Below are 13,948 nucleotides of genomic sequence, written 5' to 3' on the forward strand. Positions count from 1 at the left end.
GTCCGAGTTTTAATATTCCCTGTGAGTGAAGTTTTCTATCCCAGGTCTGACAGACGCTAGCTTTGAAATTACCTCTCGTTGTCTCACTGGGAAATGTGAATGGCTGATTGACTATTTTGAATGACAATACAAAATGGCCAGAAACGAAGGCTTTAACAACTGTGTGACCAAGAGCAAACTTTACAGCTTCCTCATTAAGAAAGTGTGATGAATATTAATGTTTATCTCAGAGTTCTGTTGGAGATTTAATAAACTGCTAATATAGTTAGAACACTGCCTGGGGTATACAATGGCTTCCTTATGCATTAACATCATTAGTACCAGAGAAAGACCCAGTGTTTAATTTTCCCTAAGTATCCAAAAAAAAAAAAAAAAAAAACCAACAAACAAACGAACAAAAAAACAGTACCAATATCTTTGTACATGATGGTGGTGGCTGTTGAGGAGAGACTCCAAGTAAAATTTTACATCATTGACTGTCACTAGAGATGTCAAGTTATTCAGTACCTAATCTAGCAGAGCCTAAACTTGTTAGGTTTGCAATTCAAATTCAGTTCCAAACCCCTCAGATAGTGATATTGACCAAGTACTGTTCTAAAGACCTAGGAATGAAAGACCATGACAATGACCCTGAAGTTCTAGGCTACTGATGAGGATGGGGAGAACCAAGAGAAGGGAGAGAGTGTAATCGGGGGTGAATGTGATCAGCACATACACACTTATATGTAAACGAATATGCACACTTATAAACATGTAAAATACAATGCGGGTGTATATGTAAATGAAATCCATTATTATGTATACGCAATATATGCTAATACAAACATCTATAATGTTTCTCTTTGATTCTTTGTGAACTTCAGATCAGGCATTCCAATCCCATTCATCTCCCTGTCCCTCCATATCCGTCCGCCACCCTTGCAACCTCCCCTCTAAGGAAAGCAAAACAAATTTCGCCATGGAAACCTCTGTGTGTCCCACGGTATACCCCTTGGTCCCAACAGTTTTACTTGTTAACATTCATTGCAATGGGTCATTGGTCTGTTTCGAGGCCTCTGGCTTCTGCTACACCATCAATACTGGATGCTCGCTGGGACTCATCTCTGATATCTTCTTGTTGCCCGGAGTCATGGAGATTCTGCAACTGGGCCCTTTACATGCTCCGGCAGTGCATAGATGGTGTAGATGTTAGGGTGGGCCAACTCAAAGCTCTGGAACTGGGCCTGGGTGGTAGCTGAATTGGTCAACCTGCCAGCTCTCCTACATCCACCTCATCAGGGCCAGCTCTCTCACTCTAATACCCTCAGGGAAGGCTCACCTAAACCCGGTCACCAGGGTCAGCTCTATTGTGCTGTCCAGGTGAGATGTGGGCCTGCTCTTCCAGAGCTCTGCAGCCAGTGAAGGGTGGGGACAGGTCCCAGGTGACTCCTACACCCTCCAGCCAGTTCTCCTACTCTGCCCAGGAAGGGGTGGAGCGAGCTTGCCAAAGCTCATACCCTCTGTGCCAGATCACCCAAACCCATGCCATCTGGGACAACTCTATGATGCTACCAGGTGGGGGCTGGGGGCAGTGCAGGCAACTCTCCTGAGTGCTGCAGACAGCAGGGGCAAGGCCATCTCTGTTTAGCCCTGCAATGGCTTCAGGTGGCATCCCAGGCCAGGGCCATCTGCATGGCTTTTGGCACTAACATGACCCACAGGCATTGACACAGACCCCTGCCGCTGCAGGGTCGTGTTCCTAGACATGGCCCTCAGCCTTTCCAGAGCAGTAAGGGGCTGGACTTCACTTTGGCCTCAGGTTGCAGCACAGGCTACTCCTATCTGGCTGCTCTTTACTACCAGTCCCGCCTCTCTTCACAGTGCACAAACCATTCTGCTTCTCTTTCTCTCCCATCTCTCCACGTATTTCCTCATCAGAGTGGGGTCCACATGGGCATCCATAATGACATCTCCTTTTGAAAGGTAGGATGGTTAAATGTTTGTGAAATTCAAAGATTCCAAAGGAAGTAAATCCCTGGCCACAGTTAAAGACAGCTTCCTCTTCCACTTCTCCAGCATTTACTTGCTTGCTTCCAGCCATGCCCAGCCCAGCCAGGGAAAGGGGAAGCCAGAGGTATTATCTGGGCACTTCCAGCTGCCTAACACAAGCTTTTTTTAAAAAGCTCACATGAAAACAGAATGATACTGCTTACTGACATGGAAAGTTCCATAGTCTTGGCTAAAAAGAACCACTGCACTTGACATCCGCTAAAGCTGCCTTTGTAGGCGTTAGGAGCTGTATTCATTTTTTCATTTAGTGCTTAATGATTTTTAAAGGTCAGAGGTGAGGCCAGGGGGACAAAGTAGCAGACGAGGAGGCCACCAGCAGAAGAGAGTCCTGAGGATGTGGTCAGATAATGCTGGATGAGTCATGGGTTAGCTTTCCTCCCAGCCACGAAGTCCGATTCTGAAAAACAACCCCGGGTCAGGAAATTGTCTGGGGGCAGACACGGAGCTGCCTTTGACTCGCTGTAGTTTCTGCCTGGTACACAGGATGTTATTAATGATGAGTCTCGCTAATATTATCAACTATTTATTTAACTAATTGATGTATGCTTGTGGGAGTACATACATGTGAGCATTATCTGTCTACCTCAAATGCTCTCTCTTGAGGCTCAGTCTCAGTGAACCTGGAACCCCCCACCCCAGTTGCTCTAAGTTACGTGCCCAGTTGAACCCAGGGCTTCCTCCCTCTGCCTTTCCAGCGATAAGATTCCAGGTGTATTCATCTGTGCCTGGCCTTTGTTTTTTTTGTTTTTTTTTTTTTTTTAATAAATACAGGTGCTGCGCATGGAACCCATGGTTTTGCAGCAAATGTTTTACAGCCAATGTAAAACTAGGTTCAAACTGAGGCTCTCTCTTCTAATGGTCACATGCTTCTTGAAGTAAATATCACAGCTCCCATATCCATTCATTTGATTGTAGTAAAACATATGTAACAGCAAGCCTACATGTTTAGCCATTTTCAAATGAACTGTTGTGACATCATGTGACCACGATCACTGTCGATTTTCAGGGCTGGTTCAGAATCCTGAGGGATAGATACTCTACCCATGTTGTGAGTCCTCCCATTTCCCTGTCCCTCAGCTCTAGCTGCTTCCTCTCTGTGTTAATTTCTCTTCTCGGGCAGTCATATAAACCTGGCTGTCCAGTATCTGTGCTTGGTGTCTGGTTTACTTCACTGACTCTAATGTCAGCAGAGTCATCGGTATTGTGACATCATTTTATTAGTTTTCCCTGTTAAGTATTATCTGTGTATGTACATACCACATTTTGTCTATAAATTCGTCTGACAATGGATATCTGGGTTGTTTTCACCTCTTAGCTATCCAGGACTTAAGAGTGAGGGGACCTTTTTTAGCTCAAGGATCTAAGATGCCAGACATTTGTGGTCATCCAAGATTGACCTGGGTCAATGGTTCTTAGTTTGTTGTCTCGCCATAAAATATTAAAGATGTGACTTCTTGTTGGAATAAGCAAAATTGAAGCATATTTTGTTAAAAACAATTATTACAGCAAATCAGCCCAGGGAGATGTCTCAGCAGCTAAGAGCTAAGAGCTAAGAGGATGTTGCCTGGGTTTGGCTTCTTTGACCTACATTGTAGAAGGGTAACAATCAACTCCAACAAATAGTCCTCTGACCTCTTTGTGTGTGTGCGCGCACATGTGCACACACACACACACACACACACACCACATACTCTTGACAAAAGATTTGAAAAAGGATTATTACTAAAAAGGGAGAAGTTGAGGAAACATGAGAAATGAAGTAAAATCGAGACTCTTGAGAGTTGGGAGTGATTTCAAAGAGAGAAAAGCCATTATGTTTCCTTAGTCTGAAGGTTTTATAGAGCAATGGAAGACACTAGTCAAAGCCTGAGGTAATCTGTATGTGATTGGCCAGTTCTCTGGACTATCATGGGTTGAACCACGGGAGGCCCCACATAGTCTATGTGTGTCCCTCTAGCCCAACACAGATAAGATTACAAGCTGCCCCTTCAGCTAGAGAGATGAAGCCTCATTTTGGTCACCATTGATCCCAGTTTTGACCTTGACTGTGTGCTGACTCTGAGTCCTTTAGGGAGAATCACTACCCTCTGACCTTGCAGGGGTCTCAAGTGCTGTTAATTATCCTACCTTCTCTTCATTGTCACATTTATATGAACAGCTTTATACTTTACCACAGCAAGAAGTTAACTGTCTCTGATGCCAAGATTGCTCAATCTTTCTTGGTTATTTCTGGTTTAGCTTTGTCATTGGTAATAGATAGATGATAGATAGATAGACAGATAGATGGGTAGATAGATGGATAGATAGATAGATAGATGGATAGATAGATAGATAGATAGATAGATGGATGGATAGATAGATGGATGGGTGGATGGATAGATAGATGGATAGATAGATGGATGGATGGATGGATGGATGGATGGATAGATAGATAGATAGATAGATAGATAGATAGATAGATAGATAGAATGATGCCTTTTTCATACATGTTCATCCAGGGCATTGGGATACCAGCAAACCTGCGATTACTGGCCCAAAATGCTGTAATGAAGTGGAAACTTAAGGGTTCTTTGGAAAGTCAGTTGTGTTAGATGGTGTGTTACTGGAATATATACATGAAGTAACATTTCACTGAAGCAGATACAGGTGAAAGGCTAAGAGAGTCTCATGAAAACAATTTCACGGAAACAAGCACAGGTGAAAGGATGTTCTGCTAAAGCAAGCAAGTAAAAGGACATACGGTGAAAGATTCACTAACAGCATGCATGTATTGGTTTGCCTTGCATTGCATGGTTGAGCTCCATTTGTTGGGACTTTACAGAAAAAAATGCACCAAAAATGTTCCTGGTGATAAGCTATAGCTTCTTGCAGCTTCCTCAGACTTGGGCTGATTGACAGAGTGATGTCAGCTGAGAGAAGACTGGTGGAGGTCATGAGATGATTGGAGGGGACATAAATAGGACTCAACTAAAAGTGAAGATGGGTGAGCTTGGCTTGCTGGTAGAGCTAGCTATACAAAGCTTGTTGATCTCACGTCATCGCTGATCTTTGTTTTGCTGAGAGAGGTGCAGACTAGAACATCTCCTGGAGTCCCTTCTGGTCTCTCCTGCTGTCTTGTGCCAAGGCTGAGTCCTGGTTGTCTCTACTAGGTCGTGCCACCACTGCTGATTCATGTTTGCTACCCAGACTCTACTGAACTGGACTGCTGGTGTATCCATAAAGTGTTTGCAAGTAGATCAAGCTGCCACTACTGACCTGTAAACTGAACTACCGATTTCCAGTCAACACAGACGGGAGTTGCTCCAAAGAACCTTTCTAAACAGGTTCACTGCCCCCATATCCTTTCTTTTCCACTACTTCTGGTGGGTGATGGGTTAGAAGGGAGGTTACATGGTTCAAGAGCCATCATAAAAACTAGGATTTGGGGCAGAGGGAGGGTATAGAGGACTTTCAGAATAGCATTTGAAATAAAAATAAAGAAAATATCTAATAAAAAATAGGATTTAAAAAATTAGTTACACTGTGCCTCTTTTCTTGGTTATCTCCTATACAGTTTAGCTTGGTTAACTCATATACAGCTACAAGCCCTCTTATTCATCTTCTTTAGTGTCTCAGCAAGATTTGAACTTTTCGAGTTCAGCACCTTGCATACATTCAGTCTTTCTGTAATTACTGATCCTCATGAGTCTGTGAAATAGACATTATAATCCCCCCTTTAAAGGTATGGAGGCGAGAGTTAGCCCTCGGTAGATATCTGCTGAGACACTGGGGCTTTTTTTTTTTTGGTTTTTCGAGACAGGGTTTCTCTGTGTAGCCCTGGCTGTCCCGGCACTCACTTTGTAGACCAGGCTGGCCTCGAACTCAGAAATCCGCCTGCCTCTGCCTCCCGAGTGCTGGGATTAAAGGCGTGCGCCACCACGCCCGGCTGACACTGGGGCTTTTAATCTTCCTTTCAACTTCAGCCTCTTCTTTCACTGGAATGTGTATGAACACCTTGTAGTTTTCATGATGGGTCCAATCAGAGAGCTATCTTTTGCCTCCATACCTTTAAAGGGGAGATTATAATGTTTATTTCACAGAGTTATGGGGACACGGTAACTACAGAAAGGCTGAATATATGCAAAGTGCTCAACTATAAAAGTTCAAATATTGCTCTGAAGGCTTAAGGAAGGGAATGTGATTTTGAAGGCAAGATAATTCTTTTCCTCTTCCCTGTTTTTTTTCTGATTTCTTTGTTATGATCTCTGCAATGCATACCCTAGCCCCGACAATGATGTATGGAAGGGGATTTTTCTGTAGATCCGTAGGCGAGTTTGGGGATCTGAGTAGAAGAGAGAAACAGATATCCAGTTTCCATATGTTGCTGGGTCAAAGAATCTTTGTTAGCCATAGCCAAAAGATCTACTTTTTCCAAAACAGCAATAGAGCTTAGAGCAAAGATAGAGATCTTTGAAACTTGATTCTCCTGGTTGCAAAAGCCTCAAGTGTTCAGATCTGGGCCACTGGGTCTGGAAAATGAAGATTCTTATCTCCTTTCAATCCCTTTCTTCTTTCCAGAGCGGATGCTTCCTTCCAAATTCAGCAGGGCAGAGCAAAAGGCTGTATTTTTCCCCCCATAACTTAAAAGAAGTATCTCAAAGGCTCTTGAGGACAAAGAATCTATTTAATCTTTAACTCTTCCTGCAGAAGCCAAGTAGCACAGGGCGTCTAGAAACATCTTCTGAGCCCTTCTCTTTGGGAAGAGAATGCAGAGTCAGCTGGAGGAAACTGCCTAGCCAGGGTTGAAAAACAAAACAAAACAAAACCGAGGTTAGTGTGGAGTAGGGACTGAACACTTTGCCTCTAGCTGGGAGCCTTTTGTTGCTTTTAAAGCCAGCTGATGTCCAGCTGACTTTCCAAACTGAGTTGTAAGGAAAACAACTGAGATACTCTTATTAAAAGGATTTCCAGAAGTTTCCACTGAGAGCCCCACTCATTACAAAGTTCTAAAAGGGGTACAACCAAGAAAAGGGGAAGAGAACAAAATCAGACTAACTGGGGACCTTGGAGAGAAGAAGAAAGGAAATTGAAAATAGTCTGAGGGGTTACTTGGGGTAAGGCTTTAACTGGTACATGCAGCCTCTGTCACCTAAAAGGTACATCTGCATCCTAGTGCTTAGAAAATGTCAGTGTTACTCTGTGTAGAGGCAGATTGAGGGACGCGATGTTTTCAATAGCAAATGATATGATTCATCGAAGCATTGATGACGGGAGCTGACTGTAGGTGATCCAGATGGACTCTGATGCAATCCCAAGGGTTATAGCAGAGAGGCAGGAGAGGCTTAGGAGAGAACAGGACGGGGCTGGGGGAAGGGGCAGAAAGCTCAGAGAGGTTACAAGTGAATTGAGGTGGCCCCCAAATGAGAAACCCCTAAAGCTATCAAAACTCGGAAGACACTAGAGCCTTTGGAGAGAATGTGACTCTATCAGCTCTGCATGGATGTCTGCATGGATGTCAGGATTGACAGCTAGGTAAAATTAGAGCCTCGCTCGACTCCTTCCTCTTTTCTCTTGCAGAAAGGCCCCTAGAAACTGATGTTATTCATGCAGCTGTTGCCAGAAGCAGAAGTTACTTTCTAAGGAATCTGGCATTGAACATTTAGTGAGAAGTTTTGTAACAGTCCTATTCAATAAGATGGTTTTGCAGAGGTTCTCAACCCATGGTTGAGACCCCTTTGGAGACTGGATGACCCTTGCACAGGGATTGTCTAAGACCATCAGAAAATAAAGATATTTACATTTTGATTCATTACAGTAGCAAAATTACAGCTATGAAGTAGCAATGAAAATAATATTGTGGTTGGACTGGCATCGCCCAACATGAGGGACTTTATTAAAGGGTTGTAGCATTCAGAAGGTTGAAAGCCACTGGTTTAGGGGGTCGGGAGATAGCTCAGACATTAAGAGCTTGTATTGCCCTTTCAGAGGACCTGACTTTGGAACTTAGCACTCATGTTACATGGCTAACAAAACCCTGTAACTGCAGCTCCAGGAAATCTGATGCCTTCTGAATTCCTTCGTTATTGCACACATATGTGTGAACTCGACCTGCACATAGAAACTTCACACACACACACACACACACACACACACACACACACACACACACGGTTTATAGAGATCCTCAGAAGACAGGGAGAAGAGACTGGGAGGATAATGAAGCTTACCTTTCATGAACTGAAGTCTCTGAAACTGAATCCAAAGAAATGTTTCATTTTTTCAAACCTGACCTTTTTTTTCCCCAAGTAACGGTTACAGTGATGGACAACTGACTAACAAGAATTGAATCTCAAAGTATCACAATCTACTCTATGGTAACTGAGTTTCTATAATATATAATTACCAACTGCTGTCTCTCTGCTGTGAAAAGGTACCATAATTCACGTGATCTATCTATACATGTGACTATAAGGTAACTTCTAGTCATTCATTACTGGAACAAACCCTGCAATAGATTAATTAGAGAAATATCTCTGTGAATGTTCTTTGGAATGAGTTGCTAAATGAAGACATGATCAGTCAAAAGCTGTGACCTTTGGAAAGTGTTTTGATACTGAGTTCTAATCATTCTTTGGAAAGATACCACAGATACCCCTGTGGCTGTTGTGGTCATTGCCAAAAACCACATAGTAGGGACACTGAAATAAGACTCTCAGGGGATTTATACTACTTGGTGGTGTGTGTTGTTTAGGTCCCCACGTTGTGAGACGGTTTTTCATTCTTTTTTTTTTTTTCAACAGTATCATGATATGTCTTTAAGGATTTACGCATGCAGCTGTTCCCATCTAATTCAGTAATTCCTACTTTCATCTCTCTTTTGATTTTCAACAGTGTGGAGAATGATCTATGGTAGCTGGGCTCTCAGTCTGAAAAGAGGGAGCTCACTTGGTATGTGGCAAACAAAAGTAAAAGAGTTTGTGGCAAGTGGCAGACAGAGAGAAGCAGTAGGTGGATATCAAAACTGTCACCAAATCATTCCCTGAAGATAGCAGTAGTGACACCCAGAGTAGCCGCCTTGAGAGAGTAAACAACAGGTTAACATTCTTAGACTGGGGACTTGACAGATGCCAGCAGGAAGTGACAGGGGAAGCTCCATTGATGAGACCACCTGGGGTTCCTTGTGGAGAGGGCCTGGGGTGGAGCAGAGTCTTCCTCTGGGTGAGGCTTTCAAGTGAAGAATGAATCCTAGCAGATTATATCACGGGATAAACCGTAGCAAAGTTGGTTGGAAATGGTTCCCCTTCTACCTGTTCTCAAGGGCACCATGTTATTACTACTCTTGGATTGTTTTAATCTTTTTCTTTCCCCCTGATACAGAGTTGGGGCTTGGCCTGATCCAGGACAGGGGTGGAAGTGGGGAGTGGAGGCTGGGGTGGTAGAACACTTGGCATAAACATATCCAGGTTTGAAGTAGGGGAAGGGGGCAATCCCATTTCTAGAGCTGGCTTCTCAGTGAGCTCCAAACTGCATGCGACAGTCACCAATGGAATATATGTTATACCGCTAACAGTCACATCAGTTCACCCTCAGCCTTCCCTGGAACAACTTGATACCCATCATCTGCTACCTTTCCAATGTCAGATTCCTCACCAAGTCTTCATGACAGTCACTGAATGGGAGCTTTCTCTCCTCTTATGCAGTTCCTCCATCGGCACTGTCTTACTTTATTCCCTGTCACATTCATACTTGGTCCCAGAATGAAGGCTGCTGTGTTTCTTTATTTCATCCTACGTAAGGAGCCAGTCATTCTTCACCATGTGTTGGCTTCTCACTGAGTAAGGCTGATTGAGAACTGATAAATTTTAAGCATCACTTCATCTTCAATAACGTAGTCAGGCTTTGTACATGGGTCACTCTACTGCCACAACCACAATCTTTGAATCTTCTAAGGCCACAATTGTAGTTAAGAATCTGATGAAGTCTTTTGGCCCTAATACCTCCCCAAAGATGGATTTAGAGATATAGATATCTAGTAGCAATGTGGTTAATGACCAATGTTGGAAGCTCAAGTTTAAAAATTTAACTGTTCATGTCTTGGCTTCTTTCTGTATTGGTTGTAGATAGGAGGGTCTATCTATCTATCTATCTATCTATCTATCTATCTCATCTATCAATCAATGTGATCTCTAATCTCCAATCTATGTATGTATGTATGTATGTATGTATGTATGTATGTATGTATGTATATATGTATGTATGTTTGTATGTATGTATGTTTGTATGTATGTATGCATCTATCTATCTATCTATCTATCTATCTATCTATCTATCTATCTATCTATCTACCTACCTACCTACCTACCTACCTATCTATATCATCTATCAATCAATGTAATCACTAATCTTTAATCTATGTATATATGTGTGCATGTATGTATTTATGTATGCATCTATCTATCTGTATCTACCTATCTACCTATCTATCTATCTATCTATCTATCTATCTATCTATCTATCTATCTATTATCTATCTATCTATCTATCTACCTATCCTCTATCTGTAATAAATTATGTTCAACCAGGAGGTGAAGAGACTAACAACAGGTTCTGTGGGATCACGCTGGAACTTCAGAATACCCTCTAGCTGCCTCTGCTATTAAGTCTCTATTTATAGCAACACCTTGAAAAGATGATTGAGAAGCTTTCAAAACTATACTGGAAACAGGCCCTGACCTTTAGTCCTTTAGGGACCATTAAACATTAGGTGCTTCTTGCTGAAGCTGCCCTAGAAACTTGTGATTTGAGATTTCTTCTGCACATGGCTGAGCAGCCGTGATATGCCTGTCATTTCTCAAAACGAGGACACGGATGTTTAAGATATTAATTCCTGGCGTAGAAGCACATTTGGAGAGGATAAATTAGGCCATTTTCAAATAAGACCACATTGTTAGAGAACACATACATCGTTTCTAAATGGTGAAGAGCAGGTTTTACACACGTTTCTATTTAAAACATTCCAACTTTCAATAAAATTGCCAGCTCTTAACATTTATATATGGCAATTTTCCTGATGGGGAAAGGATTTATGCCTGTCATTACCCCTAGGAATGGTGCTTCTTTTTTGAAACTATTGGAATTAAGAGCTAGGATTTGCCTTCAATTTAAACAACCACATGTGCGTATGTACTTTTTGCTTTTATTTGTTATTTATTTTTTAATTGAATTTATTTATAGATTCTCTAGTATGTACACTGACCCATGTACCTATTTTAATTTATTTTTATTCATCAATAATTTAATAAGCCCATATAATAAAATATAGTTATGCCCACCCCCTCCAATTACCCCATATGTCCCCCTTCTTTACCTTCTTTGCTCCTCCTCTTCTCCCACCCCCTCCCGCTCCCCCTTCTCCTCCTCCTCCTTCTTCTCCATAATCCACTAAATCTAATTAGTGCTGCCCATATGTGCATGGGCACAGGACCATCCACTGGGTGCTCCCTGACTGGGGATTTTGTATTTTTTCCTCTGTATCTGCTACTTTATATTTAAGGAAAATTAATGTAACACATGGCATTTACTGTGAAGACTCTAACTCTGTATTTGCATTTGAATTTTTCTCCTTCTTTAAGGCCAATATATGAAGCAATTTGGTAGGAAACCTAAGAATGCTGATTGAATCTTTTTTTAACCTAACATTATATGCCTTAATGTCCCTAATGCATCCTTCACATGCGCAATAGATAGGCTCACAGCCATAATACCCAGCTAGAAGAATTTAATTCATCATTTTGTTGTTGTTTCTGGTAATGCTGGCGTAACAGGCATCCACTTGCGTGGCATGAGGAACTGACTCAAGCTACCAATGACCAGTTTAAAGTGGTCTCTGTACCTCTCAGCCATCTCTGGGTCACTCAGGTTTGAGTCGTCTCTCTGTAGCAGCCACTGGACCCAATTTCATGAAGGTTAGTCTCGAGCTTACTTTGATCCAACTTATTCTGCTGAAAAAATGAAGAAGCAGCCTCATTTGGGATATGCCTGACGCTCGTGGCTTAAATTGGCCTGCCGTGAACCTGAAGTTAAGGAACAGTGACTTGGCTTAATTAAGTGTCTCTGCCTCAGAGAACCTAACCTTAGTTTCAGGTCAAGGTTGGTACCTCCTGGTGGAAACTCTCATTTGGATCATTTCTGTAAAGGTTTAGATTCTGTTTGCAAACCTCTTCACTGGGGATCAAGTTTGCAAGAGTAGAGAGCAGCATCTCTTTCTTGGAGCTCTTCAGCAAGCGGACAATCTGTTTCTAGCTTTCCTTTTAGTGAGAAATAGGTTAATTTTGTGATCAAAAGGGACTGTCAATGCTAACTCAACTGTGCCAAGAACAAGACGTTCATTTCCCACTCTTTCCATTTCTCCCCTCCCTTCCTCCCTCTTTCTCTCCCTCCCTCCCTTTCTCTTTTCTCTTCCCTCTCTTTCTTCTTCTCTTTCTCTCTTCCTTCTTCCTCTCTGCCCTCCATTGTCCCCATTTCCTTCTCATAATCTTTTCCACTCACTCTGAAAACATCTTCATCTAAAATACATAATTATCACACAAAGTCATAAAGGCCATACAGTTTTGGCTTTTGTTGTTGTTGTTGTTTTATCTTGTTCTGGAAAAGTTTGACTCACAGCAACATACATCAGGTCAGTGGAGGTCAAGGACTGGTGGTGGAGAAGAGGCACTAGAGGAAAATGTCTGCAACAATGGAGCCACTCTTAGTCTTAGTTATGGTGGCACTCACACAGCTGTGTCACTTGTCTGGGGGCTGCTAGACTGAAGCTTTATCAACAGAAACACACTACCTGGCTATTGGGGAGGCCGAAGGCTAAATTGCCATGGGTACTCTAAAACCTCTCTTCCTTGCTTGTGGAGGACTGTGTTCTCACTGCATCTGTGTGTAGCTTTCCTTCTGTGTGTAAAGCTGTTGGTGTCTTTGCCTCTTTTGTAGAGGGCATGAGGTCCACATGCTTATAGAATTGATAATTAGAGAAACCAGAAATGATAAACACACATGTTTTTTTTTCTCTTCAGTGAAAGGGTGTATCTGTTTTCCACACAGAAGGCTGGGGATAGATGTGTTAATAAACTGGTCATCTTTGCTATTCTGTAAATGTAGGCCTCACCGGAATTCTCTTGTCCTCCTGATCATTGTCTCTCAGTCAGTAGAAAGAGGGCCCGTGTGCTTTGCAAAAGAGTTTGCTCTTATGTTTCTGACAAACCCATCCTCGCTAGATTCTTCCCCTGAGCATTGTTTCTCAGACAATAGAACCCATTCTTATGGAAGAGGCCACAGGGCTTTGTGATTTGCAAAGACACGATGTACTCTGCAAAGGAGCTTTGATGTAGTCAGGCCTTAAGCTTTGTTGGCATAGTTGTCATGAGGACACTCTCCCCCAGATTTTACTATGTTCAAAAAATGAACTGCTTGGGGTCAGACGCCCGAAGTTCGAACCAGCCTGGCTAGGTCATGAGGACCTGTGCTCCCTTCTTGCCTCTCTTTGGATTATTTCCCTGCCAACCTTAGTGTTTGCAGGGACACCCATTCTCTTTCTCTGAAGTCATCAGAGTGTCAGGACTCCTTCCCTTATGACTCTGTTAAACTTAATTACCTCCTGAAAGGTCCTGTCTCTAAATACAGTCATATACTACATAATGGTGTTGTGGACAACAATGAGACCCATAGTTAGGGCGGTCCCATAAAATGGTGCCACCCAGTCTCATCGTGGCATCTCAGTTCATGTAAATAGTGTCCACACAATGACAAGAGTCTCTGATGCAGTATATTTCAGGACATATCAGGACTGTGGGTGAAGACATAGCTGCTGTATCATTATTGGGATTTACATCTTCCACACAGACATTTGGAGTCCATACAATTTAGAATA

Source organism: Mus caroli, unplaced genomic scaffold (genome assembly GCF_978045245.1).
Source record: "Mus caroli unplaced genomic scaffold, Mus_caroli_1 scaffold_13, whole genome shotgun sequence".
NCBI lineage: Eukaryota > Metazoa > Chordata > Mammalia > Rodentia > Muridae > Mus > Mus caroli.